Source organism: Emys orbicularis, chromosome 1 (genome assembly GCF_028017835.1).
Source record: "Emys orbicularis isolate rEmyOrb1 chromosome 1, rEmyOrb1.hap1, whole genome shotgun sequence".
NCBI lineage: Eukaryota > Metazoa > Chordata > Testudines > Emydidae > Emys > Emys orbicularis.
The window spans coordinates 82,912,933-82,927,502 of record NC_088683.1 but is presented as its reverse complement, the minus strand read 5'-3'; positions in this window follow the sequence as shown (position 1 = coordinate 82,927,502).

Sequence of the window (14,570 nt, the reverse complement as noted above, 5' to 3'; positions counted from 1 at the left end):
ATGAGGTACAATTCACATTCGCAATTGTAGCATTTGATTTTGAATTATTTCCAACATTGTGTGGGAAGAAACTTCAAGCTTCCTGGAGTATATATATTCAGAGAGAGGGACCACAGCCCTCTGAATAAGCCTGTGTGACATTATCATAACGATACCTGAAAATAGGCAAAATCATTTGTTTTCAAGTTTAACTATGGAAGCGAAATGTCAAATATTTTTCCGAGTTATAATAATAATAATTAATGGAGATATCCCATCTCCTAGAACTGGAAGGGACCTTGAAAGGTCATCAAGTCCAGCCCCCTGCCTTCACTAGCAGGACCAAGTACTGATTTTGCCCCAGATCCCCAAGTGGCCCCCTCAAGGATTGAACTCACAACCCTGGGTTTAGCAGGCCAATGCTCAAACCACTGAGCTATCCCTCCCCCAAAGAGTTCAAACTCTTTGGCAAAACTTGTCTCACTTCAGGTTTTCTTTTGCCCCATTTTGCCTGGGATCTCCGGTTTTCACAGAGGTCTTTCTCCTCAAACAAATTAAGGAATTCTCCACTCTTGGTGCCTTCTTCTGATGGAAGAAAAAATGTCCAGTGTCCCACTATCCCCAGGTCACCCCCTCAGGCCATTGGGAGAGGCCATTTGGACCAGTTCCTGCTTCTGAAGGAGACTGTAAAGTAAACCTGCTCCATTTCATATTCTGCCATAGGCTATCTGTCTGCTTGACCTCACCATCCCCGTTTCTGCAGCAGCAGAACTTAAAAGCCTCCATAGAGGGTTTCCCTCATGTAATATGTATATGGACAAACTCATGTAACCACCAGCACACACTTCCCTCCAGAACCTGGAACAAAATACAGGGTTCCTGAGTTTCAGCATTCTTCTGCTGTCAGAAAATATCTGTCACTCACTGGCAGAATGTGTACCTCAGCCTCTATAGTGCTAGTCCAAATAAAGGATGACAACTGACTACTGCTATCTGTTTCTCTTTTAGCTCAAGTGGCAGATCTCACATACAGGTCAATTTGGTTCGGCATGATGGAATGTCTTTTTTTAAGGTTGTTTTTTTAAAAGCTTAGGAAATTGATTTAAATTTTTTTTAAAAAATATATGTTAAGGTTGTAAAGTCCATCTCTCAAACGATAGGAAACGCCAGCATTAAAGTTGCCCATCAACCTTAATGCACAGACAGCCTTATTCTAGCACTTCCTAACTTCCAAGTGCTTGACTTTGCAACAAGATCCTTTCAACACAGGTTTTTTAAATGTAATTTTTAAATATATGTTGTGCAATTTGACTTCAGATGAGGTGCACAGCAGTGCTACTATGCTCTGAGTCTTTGTAGCTAACACTGTAAAGCTCTGCCTCTACTTCATAAAGCATTCTTGTGATGAAATGCCAATAAAATAAATTGTATTTTATCATTTTTCATTAATAGGAAGGTAGATGTTCATCTTTATGGCCCCTCTCACTTTTTAATGTAAAAAAGAATACTTTTTTCAAATATTTTAATTGCAACCTGAAACTCTCAGTTGTAGAAGTAGGAGATAAACTTATAGAAAATAAATCTGTTCTGAAATTTATCAATCCCTAACTTACTACAATCAAATTATTAAAATAGCAAGGAACTTCTTATAAACACAAAATGTGTCTTATTTTGTTTGGAAACAAGACTGTACAAGACAGATCTCTTGGGAAGCTTTTATAGCTATAATTAATGAATTAAGTTATACAGAATAGTGTAATGACAGACAAACAACTAGATTTTAAACACATTAAGCATTGGTTGTCTTGTCCTGTAATGTACATACAATTGCAGAATGTCCATTTCCAGACTGAAACCTGCACTTTTCAATTGAAGTAGAAGGTAGAGGCTGACACTCTGAGAACCACTGCCTTGATACAGTCAGCTCAAATTGCAGTCATGCAGAAAGAGGCAAGCGATGCACAGATAAAGCAAAGCAAGTTGAGGCAGGAAGAGGCAGAGTGGAAAAATAAAGTGTTAGATGGGCAAGCTGCAATGAGAGCTGTGCTCAGAGATATAGGGGGGGGAAATAAAGTGAGCCACGAGGCCTGTCAGTGCCAAATATGAGCTCTGAAAAGTGAATTGAGTGCAAGAAAAGGGTTGATAACAGCAGTAAGAGGGCCAGAGGGGAGAAATTGGGATGCTGATTTCCCTGATTTGTACTATGAGAGGGATAGCCCTGAGGAGCTCCCCCAGAGACCTTACAGCCTTCTTAGAGAGTCATTGGCAAAATTGCAATGACCCCCTTCCATGACTCCAATAATTACCATCTCTGTCACTAAGATAGTTGTACAGGGTAATCACAGTGGACAGAAGGAAAGACTCTATACTCCAAAACAAATTGGGTAAATCTATGGGTCCCTTAAATAAGGGTACAGTGACTAAGACATCTAGTATGCCTGGGATAACAGGGACAGAGAGAGTGCATGGGTTCAGAATTTTTTTCTGGACTCCCCTATTGGGACAACATTAATAGCAAAGAAAGGGAAGCGTTGAAGTTTTTCTTTCCAAATGAAGATCCTGTAATTTGGTTTCACAGAGAAAAACAGCATCGAGGGGAAAGACCAGAGTCCGTATAAGAGATACAAAAAGATGCATTTCCACCCTCAAGATAAAAAAGCCCGAGAAGGTATTGGTGGTAATCTTCTCTGATAATGGTCCTCAGAGAAAAGGAGGCCACTGAGGTAGGCAAGATGGGGAGGGGTGGTAGGAATAAAGTACAGAGGAGGATTCCCGAGCTATAGAGAAATTGGCAAACCATGCAGGAAAGCTATTTCCTCCTCTCAAGAGGGGTGTGTGCGAGTGCTCCCAGTCTCCCCTGTGTCAGCACAAAACCTCGCTGGCTTCGTGGCACACTGAACACAAGATACTTGGGGGAGACCCACACTGTATGTGGTTTTTGAAGGAGGGGCGTTTGGTCAAAATATTCTAATAGACACAGGTGCCACCTATTCATTGATCAATACTAATAATCAGGATTTAATGAGGCAGAGAGTGAAGTCCCATTTAGCCCTTTGCTTCAATTTCAGGTAGAAACAAAAAGGGTACAGAAACTACCGATAGGAAAAGTAAAGGCTCATAAGCACTATAAAAACAGCCTTAAGGAAGATAGTAAACCAATTGGGTAAGGACTGGGATAAAAAAATCTGGCTGATTTTAATGGCTATTAAGGGGAAAGTGGCATCACATGGAATAACCCCTTTTAAGGCCATGACCGGAGGGGACATGTGCTTATCTCAGCAATGGTGGTCGGGAGTACCCCCAGATGGCCTGCAACCCTGGGTAATAACAGATCAATGGATGCAGCAGCTTCTAAAATCAGTTTCTAGTACAAAAAGATAGATAGCTCTTGTGCTGAAAGCCAATATTAAGAGACTGTCTGAGAGTGGACAAATCCTATACCCATAAGAATGGCAAATGGGCAAAATACCAGAGAAAAAGCTCATGTCTTTAGTCCAATGTGGGTGGGACCTGTCTGGATTGTCAATAAAGCCAGCCCCACTGTGTATCAGTTAAATATCCAACAAGGAAAAAGGAGAGTCTCAAAATGGTTCCCTCTTTACAACTGAAACAATGGAAGGAGGATCCAGAAAAAGGGTTGCAAAAATAATCATGTATATAGTTGTTTAATACTCCCGCTATAAAGGGGGAAAGGTTTTCAGTTGTTTGTTTATAGAGATAAAGAAAACATGACCCAGGTGATTGAAGATAAGGTCCTATTCATTCTGGCTCTTTTGGGCATCAGTACATGCTGGATTCTGGTATGGTGGTCTGAGTTCGGAAGCTGCTGTGCTAACAAGGAAGAAATCTATTTTGACTGCTCTTTTCTACAACAACATCAGCTGCCTCTTTTCATTCACAAAACTTGATAGACAAAATGTAAAGAAACTGGGTCACTGAGGCCACAACGGGCATTAGGGCTAAATATTAATAATAGCATAATGCAGCCAATGGAGCATAGGCTATGGGCCATGAACAAAACCTCTATGTGGAAAACAGTAGAACTTGAAGCTTGTATGGAAGGATGTGGGGTTGGGTGCATTTGTACTAATGATGCTGTACAGCTATATGATATTTGCTTGAATTCAGAAAAAGGAAAATGCCACTATCAATTGAATCTTTTCAATTGAATGGGTCTGTGGTCATGTATATAGTAACCAGTGTGTGTGTATATTAGCAGTTGGTGTAACTCATAATCCTAATGAGAACCAATGTTTGTGTCAAGTAATTGCAGTAAACAGGTGTGATTTTAATTTTGTGTTACCTAGCATAACAAAAGAAGAACTTAACATTCAATATCAAATGTATAACAGTATTAACCCGGTGCCACTGGGAATGAATGTAAGCTTAGTCAAACAATTGTTACAGCATGTTGAATTTCAAAAGTAATTGCAAAAGGCTCAGGAAAGTGCACACAGAGTCATGATCACTGTACTTCACTCAGCTAATGAAATTGAACAAGCTGTGGAGTGAGTGAAAAGGGCTACAGAACATAAATGGTGGAAGGTGTTTTGGGGATGGTCTCCTACAGTAACAGGATTCTTTAATATAATTCTGCATCCTATCATGGTGATCTTGGTATTCTAGGTACTGGTGGTAATCATGATTTTTCTTTTGGTCTGCTGGATCAAAAGCAAATTTAAGCAGTTGCAGCATATGCATTTTAAATGCACTGGAGTAACTCGCAAAGAAGGATATGCAGCCCTGATAGGGCAAGGTTGGGGGCAGTGAGGTATTGTGCCAACGAGAAGAAATATCTGCTCGGTCTCTATGAGACTCTTGAGCCAATGCTGGACAAAGGCAAACACCCACTGAACTCATTAGTAGGTGATGGTTGAGCAAATGTAAATATAATCAATCATCAAGAAGGGGATTGATAGTGGAAAACAAGAGTTAGTCCATTTTGAAACCCTTACCACCATTAACTAAAAGTGGGCAGATCAAGTAGGCATCAAGTTGGAGCAGAAAAACAACAATTTATGTGAAAAATGATTGTGATAAGGCAGCAGGTCATGAAATTGAGTGCAACAGCAAGTGCTTAACCACAGTGTTGGCACACGTCCAAAGTCTTATCTATAAAGATAAACAAGAGCAAGGAAATGAGAGAGAGAGAGAGAGAGAGAGAGAGAGTGCTGCTTAAAAACTTCTAGCAAGAGCCACTGTTACAAATCATTCTCCCAAGATGACCCATGGATGATTGGCCATTGGAAGCAGGATGGTCATGCTGCCCATTCAGCATCACCTTTGATTGTATATAACTGCAATTTTGCTTTTAGCTTACTGCAATAAGGATTTTTGTGTTAATAAAAGGTGTTGTGTGTTTGAACTGCTTGTGTCAATCACTTATCAGATGGAGAAGATGCCCTGCTCTCAGGGAATTCCTGAGAACACCCTAGCATAGTGAAACCCTTGGAAGGGTAACAGTTGTGTTGTGTGTACTTTGTTATTGCTGCCAAAATAGCAGCAATTTTATTTTGATTAATTGTTTGTTTCAATCTATAAGACAACAGTTTGCTGGCTTTTCACATGATTCCCAATAGCCCTTCTTTAAGCAAAATAGGGGAAATTTTGCACTCCCCGTGTGATGCTTGTTGACCTTGTATTTTAAGGGGTACGGGTCTGCAGTTCCTCTGGGGAGGATACTCCTCAAGAGCTTTGATTTCTGCTGCTAGGGAATCTTTAAAAAATGAAGATATGCAATAATACATCCATGAATGGTGGTATCCCACAGAAGTGAAAGTTACTCACCCCATACAGTAACTGAGGTTCTTTATGATGAGTGTCCCTGTGGGTGCTCCACTTCAGGTGAGTGTGCATCCCTGCGCCTTTGATCGGAGAATTTCAGCAGCAGTGCTTGTCTGGGTTGCGCGTGCACTCTGCTCGGGTATAGCACTGCGTGACCAGACCCACCTCAGTTCCTTCTCTACCACAGAGTCTGCAGACTGAACTCCAAAGTAGAAGGGAGGAGGCTGGGTAGTGGAGCACCCACAGGGACACCCATCTTGAAGAATTTCAGTTACTGCACAGGGTGAGTAACCTTCTCTTCTTTGAGGAGTGTTCCTGTGGGCACTCCGCTTCAGGTGACTAGAGCAGTGTCCCTCGGTGGATGAAGGAGGCTTCGGAGGTTGCATGAATAACTGATGATAATACCGTATGTCCTAACAATGTGTCCGATCTTGAGCCCCAGACAATTGCTTGTGTTCTGTGAACATGTGTGCCGACGCACAGGTGGCAACTTTACATATGTCCATGATCGGTACATTGTTTAGAAAGGCTGTTGAAGTTTACAAGGGTCTGGTGGAGGGGGTTCAGATCCCTGCTGGGGGTTGTAGATCCTTCTGATGGTAACAAAGGTGGATGCACCCGGAAATCCATTTAGATAGTCTCTGTTTGGATATAGTGGAGCCATTAGATCATTCCGAGGTTGAAATAAAGAGCCCCGGTGACTTCCTGAAGGGTTTAGTTCTTTCAAGGTAGAACACTGGTGTACGTCTGATGTCTAGAGCATGTAGTATTGAGTCCTGTTTTCTCCCATGAGGTTTAGGGAAGAACAAGGGAAGGGGGATTGGTTGGTTCAAGTGGAAAGAAGAAGGTATTTTGGATAAAAATTTAGGATGAGGTCTTAGGGTGACCTTGTCCTTGAAAAAGATGGTATATGGTGGATGTGTCATAAGGGCCTCTAGCTCTCCCACTCGGCAGGCAGACATGATAGTGACTAGGAAGATCACCTTCATTGAGAGATATATCAGAGAGCATGTTGCTAATAGTTCGAATGGAGGCCCAGTAAACAGTGTAGTACCAGGTTCAAGTCCCAAGGTGAGGTAGGGACTCGTATTTTGGGATAGATGTTTCTGATATCCTTAGGAAAGTGTTTCATGATAGGATGGGCAAATATAGATATTCCATCCACCTTGTGATGAAAAGTGGTAATAGCTGTCAGGCTAGATTTCTTCAACTCCAATATGTATTCTAATATTATTGGTAAGCGGGCGGTAATGGCCCTGGCTTGTTTGTTCTAACACCATATGGTGAATCTCTTCCATTTATGCAAGTAAGCATTATGTGTGGTTGTCCTTCTGCTGTTTAATAATATGTCTTTCACATCTTCCGAGCAGGTCATTTTGTCATGATGGAACCATGGAAGAGCCATGCTCTCAGGTGAAGCCTCTCCAGGTTTGGGTGGTAAACCTGTCTGGCATCCTATGACAGAAGGTTCAGCAGAAGGGGAAGAATGCAGTGTACATACCAAAACAACAAGGAGTCTGGTGGCACCTTAAAGACTAACAGATTTATTTGGGCATAAGCTTTCGTGGGTAAAAACCTCACTTCTTCAGATGCATAGAGTGAAAGTTACAGATGCAGGCATTATATACTGACACATGGAGAGCAGGGAGTCACTTCGCAAGTGGAGAACCAGTGTTGACAGGGCCAATTCAATCAGGGTGGATGTAGTCCACTCCCAATAATAGATGAGGAGGTGTCAATTCCAGGAGAGGAAAAGCTGCTTCTGTAATGAGACAGCCACTCCCAGTCCCTATTCAAGCCCAGATTAATGGTGTTAAATTTGCAAATGAATTTTAGTTCTGCTGTTTCTCTTTGAAGTCTGTTTCTGAAGTTTTTTTGTTCAATGATAGTGACTTTTAAATCTGTAATAGAATGACCAGGGAGATTGAAGTGTTCACTTACTGGCTTATGTATGTTACCATTCCTGATGTCCGATTTGTGTCCATTTATTCTTTTGCGGAGGGACTGTCCGGTTTGGCCAATGTACATGGCAGAGGGGCATTGCTGGCACATGATGGCATATATAACATTAGTGGATGTGCAGGTGAATGAGCCCTTGATGGTGTGGCTGATGTGGTTGGGTCCTCTGATGGTGTCGCCAGAGTAGATATGGGGACAGAGTAGGCAACGAGGTTTGCTACAGGGATTGGTTCCTGGGTTGGTGTTTCTGTGGTGTGGTGTGTACTTGCTGGTGAGTATTGGCTTCAGGTTGGGGGGTTGTCTGTAAGCGAGGACTGGCCTGCCTCCCAAGGTCTGTGAGAGTGAGGGATCATTTTCCAGGATAGGTTGTAGATACCACCATCCTCAACAGGTACGAGTACCAAGTTAGTCTGGGCCATGTGGGGACTACCAAAATGACTTAGAACACAAGAACAGCCATACTGGGTCAGACTAATGGTACCTCTAGCCCAGTATCCTGTCTTCTGACAGTGGCCAAAGCCAGGTGCTTCATAGGGAATGAACAGAATAGATAATCCTCAAGTGATCCATCCCTTGTCGCCCATTCCCAGCTTCTGGTAAACAGAGGCTAGGGGCACCATGCTTGCCCATCCTGGCAAATAGCCATTGATGGACCTATCCTCCATGAATTTATATAGTTATTTTTTGAACCTTGTTATAACCCTGTTATAGTCTTGGCCTTCACAACTTTGGCCTTGTTGGTTCTTATTTTATGTATTACCCTCAATAGCAGGGAGATGGGGGAAACTTGTATAGCAAAGGCACATTCCATTTGAGGAGAAAGGCATCACCCAGGGATCAGAACCCCAACCCTGCCCTCAAGCAGAATTATGGGCATTTGTAATTCTGGCATGTCACAAAGCGGTCTATGGATGGATGACCCCAGTGTTTGAATATATTCTTCAGGACTGTGTTGTTTAGCTCCCATTCATGGTCCTGAGAGGATTCTCTGCTCAGTGCATCTGCTGCAGTGTTTTGACATCCTGGGAGATACAAGGCTGATATGTTGACATTGTGCTGGATACACCAGTTCCATAGTTTCATGGCTTCGGTGCATAGGGAGTGTGATATTGCTCCTCCTGTCAGTTTATATGAAACATGCAGTACCCTTATGGTCTCGTTCCTGATCAAGGACAGAAAGTGCAAGCACGCATTACAAACTGCACATAATTCTAGAGGGTAAATATACAACAATGCCTTAGAAGGGGCCATCTGTCCTGATTTATATGGTGCTGTAAGTGAGCCCTTCCAGACTATCAAGGAGGCATCTGTTGTGAGTATCATCGAAGATGGAGTCTGTGTGAAAGGGACTCCAACACACACATTGTGGGGTTGAGTTCACCAGTGCAAAGAGTGTTTGACTTTGAGTGGCATGGTGAGGAACTTGTTCAGGCTGTGTCTGTGTGGAATGTAAATGCTTCTTAGCCATCCCTGAACGCAGCACATGTGAAGCCTTGCGTGTCATACCACAAATGTGGTTGCTGCTATATGATCTAATAGTTGCAGGCAGGTTCTTGCCGATATCTGTGGGCTGTTCAGTACTGTTGAAATCAGATTGACTACAGTGATTAATCTGTTTGGTGGTAGTGATGCTTTGACCTCCAGGGCGTCAAGCTGGGCCCCAATGAAATCCAGTTTCATACGGGTGTCAGCGTTTATTTTTGTATGTTTATTTGTAGTCCCAGCCATGAAAATACAGAGATTGGCCCATGAGTAATATCCAGGGCATCTTCCTGAGTGGGGGACTTTAGTAAATAATCGTCCCAATAGGGAAATATTATTACCCCCTTGTGGAGGTATGCCGCCCCTACTGCAAGAACATTGGAGAACATCCGCAGTGCTGTCAAAAACCCAAAATGTTCTGTCCCCAGAGTAAATCTGAGGAAGCTCCTGTGAGCGGGATGTATAGTTACATGGAAATAGGCATCTTGAAGGTCAAGGGCCTAGAACCAGTCCCCCTGTTCCAGTGCTGGTATTGTTGCTAATGTGACCATCCTGAACCATTGGACCCTTATGAATTTGTTGAGTTTTCTGAGCATGAGAATAGGTCTCCATCCTCCATACTTTTTCTGGGTTCAGAAGCAGTGAGAATAAAAACCCTTCCCTCTGTGTTGTGATGGTACCAGTTTCACAGTGCCCAAATGTAGGAAGTGGTTTACTTCTTTTTGTAGAAGGTGCTCGTGAGAGGGGTCCCTGAAGAGAGACGGGGCGGGAGGATGGAGGTGAACGGTATCAAAGAACCCATTTGTCCATGGTGATGGACTTCAACACTGAGTAGAAAAGGGTCAGACAGTGTCCAAAACGGGGGATGATCAGTAATGGTGTCAGCACTGAGGAATGGGGGAGGTCTCTCAGGTCCTCGATGAAACCCTCAAAATTGTTGTTTTGCAGAGGGTTGCTGGGATGCCAATGATTGAGCCAGAAGTGGTTGATGCCTTGGAGGTCTCTGTCTGTGCTTTGTGTATCATATTGTCTCTGTTGTTGGGCATATGGAACAGATCTTGCATGCTGGGTCGAAGAGTATTTCCTGTTTTTTTCTCTGTGCAGGTGTGTATATCACAAGGGAGCGAAGGGTCGCCCTAGAGGCCTTCAAGGTGTGAAGGGACTTGTTGGTCTTGACAGCGAACAACTTCTGACCATCAAAGGGGAGATCCTCCACAGTCGATTGTACCTCTCTTGGGAAGCTGGACAGGTGAAGCCATGAAGCCCGACACATAACTATAACTGTAGCCGAGGAACATGTCGCCATGTCTGCTACATCTAGAGATGCCTGTAAGGCAGTTTTAGCTGGGAGATGGCCCTCCACGATGATCTCTTTGAATTGTTCTCTTTTGCCCTCTGGTATGTGTTCAATAAAATTTGACAGTTTAGAATAATTTATATAGTCATATTTCACCATCAGTGCAGCATAAATGGGAATCAGAAAAAGAAGAGTGTCCGATGAATAGGCCTTGCAGCCAAAGAGGGGTAACCATTTCCACTCTTTGTCATAGGGGGTGGATCTGGAGTGGTGTGTCTGCCTCATTCACTGATGGCGTCAACCGCTAATAAATTTGGTGCGGGGTAAGAAAATAAAAAGTCCATCCCCTTTGAGGAGACATAATATTTTTTATCTGTTCTCTTGCAAGTGGGTGGGATTGTTGTCAGGGTCTGCCATATGTTTTTAGCCAGTTCCATAAGTGGTTTATTTACCGGAAGTGCGATCTTTGATGAAGATGATGTTTGCAGATTTGCAGAATGTCTAGTAATTTATGTTGGGACTCTGGAACCTCCTCTAGGGGGATCTCTAGGGAATCAGCAATTCTTTTGAACAACTCCTGGAAGTGTTTGAAATCATTTGCAATTGTGGGTGGTGGAAGCATTATGGCCTCATCTGGGGAAGAAGAGGAAGAGAAGGTTACTCACCTTGTGCAGTAACTGAGGTTCTTTGAGATGTGTGTCCCCGTGGGTGCTCCACTTTAGGTGTTCGTGCGCCCCTGTGCTCTTAGTCGGAGACTTTTGGTAGCAATGCCCGGTTGGGTCACACATGTGTGGTCCCTGCCTCGTGCTGCTGCAGGCAGTTAACCAATGCTGTGTGATCAACCCTCACTCAGTTCCCTCTCTACTTCAGAGACTAATAAGGAAACTCCAAAGTAAAGGGGAGGAGGGAAGGTAGGGGAGCACCCACAGGGACACATATCTCAAAGAACCTCAGTTACTGCACAAGGTGAGTAACCTTCTCTTCTTCTTCACGTGCTTTCCCTGTGGGTGGCTCCACTTTAGGTGACTTCAGAGCAGTGCCCTCCGATGGAAGGAGGGGCTTTAGAGTTGAAGTCGTGACCTCCAATAGTACAGAGCATCTGAAGGAAGTATCAGATGTTGCCTGTTGCTCTAAAGCATAGTGCTGTCTAAAGGTATGGGCTGAGGCCCAGGTAACAACTCTACAAATGTCCATGATAGGTACATTGTGCAGGGAAGCCGAGGAGGCTTCTAAGGCTCTAGTGGGATGTGAGCAAATCCCCATGAGGGATTGGCAGTCGCACTGACGATAGCAGAGTTTTGTGCGATTATGGATCTACTTGGAAAGTCTTTGTTTAGAGATGGTGCTCCTTTTGGAGCATTCAGTGATAGATAGAAACAGTCTGGGTGATTTATGGGATGGTTTAGATCTGTATATGTAAGAAGCCAATGCCATCCAAACATCAAGATTATGAAATGTGTAATGTGTTCTATCTGTGTGGGGTTTAGGGGTGTGGTCTGAGGGAGGCTTTATCCTCAAAGAAGACCATGTATGGGGGTTCCGCCATGAAAGCCCACAGTTCTCCCACACGTCTGACGGATATCATTGCCACAAGAAATGCTACTTTCATAGAACGGTGTAGCAGTGATTATGTCGTCATGGGTTCAAACAGGGAAGAGGTGAGGATCCGAAAGACCGGGTTCATGGTGTAGTAGGCTCACGTATTTCAGAGTAGGCATTATTGAGTCCTCTGAGGAAACATTTGGTCAGTAAATGGGTAATGACGGGATGATAATCCACCTTGGGGTGGAATGTTTTGGTGGTAGGTAGATGGACTTTTATTGAGCTCATGGATAGGTCTGACTGTTTCAGTTCTAATAGGTAACGCAGTATAGGGGGTAATGTCCCTGGGATGGAAGTCATCCGTTTTAGTTGGCACCAGGCCTTAACTCGTCTCCCCTTCAGGGTGTATGGTTGACAGTTCATTTCTGTTCAACTGTGTAACAGTATATTTTGTACCTCCTCTGAACAGATCAGCTCAGGTTCCGTGAGCCATGGAGGAGCCATGCTCTGAGATGGTGTTTCTGTGGATGCAGGACACAGCCTGAGTCCTGGGACAGCGGGTGAGACAGAAGTGGGAGTGCGATTCATGGACACACGGTCATGTTGAAGGGGTAAGGATACCATAGTTTGGCAAGACCATGCTAGTAGAATTACTGTGGCCCATCCAGCCTGATCTTGTGGATCACTCAGTTCAAGAGAGGAATAGGAGGGAAGGCATAGAGAAGGGGAGCGTTCCACCCGAGGAGGAATGCATCGCCTAATGACTGCACACCGAGACCTGCACTGGAACGAAAACTAGGGTGTTTGGTATTTTGTGCAGTTTGTAAAAAGGTCTACTGTGGGGAACCCCCAATGTTGAAATACATGCAGGAGTACTGTGCTGTCGAGCTCCCTTCGCGGTCCTGAGAAATTTGTCTGCTGAGGGTATCTTCTGTGGTGGTGTGGATATTGTGTTGGGGTTTTATGGCTTGCACACAGAGGTACTGTGAGTGTGCTCCCCCTTGTCTGTATATATAATACATACAAGCTAAGGCTTCAAATAGCCTTGTCCTTGATGAGTGGCAGAAATTGGGAGGAAGCGTTGCGGACAGCTTGACGTTCCAATGGGTTTATATGTCAAAGGGATTCTGCAGGGGACCAGCGGCCCTGTATAGAATGTGGGTGCAGGTGTGCTCTGCATCCCAAGGGTGAGGCATTTGTGGTCTGAATGAAGGGTGTTCCCATGCATACGTTGGTCGGTTTTACCCACCAGAGAAGGGAGTCCTTTATTTTGCCCGGTATCGGGGGGTGCTTGTTTATGGTGTGCCTGTGTGGAATAAAGCTAATACATAGCCTTCCTTGTAGGCAATGGATGTTTAATCTGGTGTGTCTGACAGCAAATGTTGTGGCTGCCATGTGGTCAAGGAGTTGGGGGCAAGTCCTGGCAGATACCTGTGGGCTATTTCGCACAGTGGGTATGAGGCTGGTGAGAGTGAGAGAACGTTGTCTCGATAGGGAGGCTATGGCCTCGATAGAGTTGAGGTGGGCTCCAATGAAGTCCAACTCTTGCACTGTTGTTACAGTGGGCTGGTCGGTATTTATTAGGAAGCCCAGATTCGTGAAGAGGGTTACCACCTGTTCGGTGGCTTGCAATGCTGCCTGCTAAGTTGACGCTTTTAGCAGGCAGTCGCTTATAATGTATAGTGTGACCATCCTGAATCGTTGTGTTTCTGATGAACCTGTTGAATTATCAGAGGTTGAGTATTGGTCTCCATTCACCGGAGTTCTTGTTTGGGGAGGTTGATGGTTGGGATGCAGCAACTTGAGAAGTAGATTGTTGTTCCCTCAGGGCCTGTGTCTGCGACTCTGTGAGTCAAATCACCGCTGTTGTTGTGAATACATTGGCCGGTGGTATCGTTGGGATGTAAAGTAATTCCTCTGTTTCCTCTTGAGTTTGGGGTTATAGGATCGGAGAGTCGCTTGTGAGTCCGTGAGTGAGTGGAGTGAGTCGTCTGTCTTTTTGGCGAATAATTTGGGCTGGCAAGTCTTCCACCGTGGATTGCATCTCTTCGGGGAAGGCAGAAAGATAGAGCCATGAGGCCATTCTCATTACACCACCATCGACACAGATGTTGCAGCCCTGTCCTCAGAATCAAGTGCTGCAAATTGTTCTCCCTTGTCCTTGGCAATAAAATTAATCAATTCGGACATTTTTGTGTAGTTTGTATAGTTGTATTTCGTTAGTAATGTCGCACAGATGGCTATGCGGAGGTGAGGTGTAGCCAAGGAGTAAGCCTTATTGCCAAAACTGATCCAGTCTTTTCCAGTCCTTATCATGAGCTGTGTTTCTGGGCTGTTGTTGCATGCTACGTCGCTGGACTGCGTCTATCACTAAGAAATTAGGCGCTGGATGCGAACTCTGTGCCCTTTGTTGGTACACACCTCCTGTCGGACCTCCTGCCGGCTGGAGGGGCAGCCACAGGGGTCCGCAGAATGACCCTTACAGGGTCCATCAGTGCTTCATTCATGTGAAGGGCAATTTTTTTTT